General features: G+C 38.0%; 1 non-coding gene across 1 annotated transcript; it reads right to left on the reverse strand.

The window, feature by feature from the left end:
* Window positions 1-336: 336 nt before the first annotated feature.
* On the reverse strand, window positions 337-443 carry LOC131179585 (small nucleolar RNA R71). Its single transcript, XR_009148475.1, has one exon. It is a non-coding gene; the product is annotated as a small nucleolar RNA R71 (small nucleolar RNA).
* Between the last annotated feature and the right edge of the window lie 233 nt (window positions 444-676).

The raw sequence follows: 676 nt of genomic DNA on the forward strand, positions 1-676 counted from the left end.
CGTTTTGATGACTTGAGAGAGAGTATAGCAAGACCAAGAATTGATGCAAATAGTTACAAGATGGATTTTGGAGTTCTTCAAATGATTCAAAATTCCCAATTCGGGGGACATCCTTCTGAAAATCCACACACACATCTAAAGAAGTTTGCTATGATCTGTGACATGCAAAAACAACCTGGAGTATCTGATGATGCAGCAAGATTGAAGCTATTCCCATTCTCTTTGAAAGATAGAGCATTGGATTGGCTTGACTCTTTACCTCACAACTCCATCACAAATTGGGAGCAACTCACTGATGCATTTCTTGCACAATATTTTCCACCTGGAAAAACTCAAGAATTGAGGAATCAAATGATAGCTTTTAGACCAAGAGAAGATGAAACTCTCTATGAATCATGGATGAGATGGAAGGAATTAAAGAGACAATGCCCACATCATGCCATTCCAAAATGGATGATAAATCAGAATTTTTACACCAATGTCACTCCTGCAATTAGAGGGATTATTGATGCTCAAACAGGAGGAGAATTTATTATGAAGCATGAAGATGAAGCTTATGAGCTATTAGAGAAAATTGCAAAGAATACTCATCTTTGGAGTAGTCCAAGAGGACCAGCTCCATCTCAAAAGAGGCAAGCTGCTGGAATGTATGACCTTGATCCATTCAACATGATTA

Source organism: Hevea brasiliensis, chromosome 4, assembly GCF_030052815.1.
Source record: "Hevea brasiliensis isolate MT/VB/25A 57/8 chromosome 4, ASM3005281v1, whole genome shotgun sequence".
Classification (NCBI taxonomy): domain Eukaryota; kingdom Viridiplantae; phylum Streptophyta; class Magnoliopsida; order Malpighiales; family Euphorbiaceae; genus Hevea; species Hevea brasiliensis.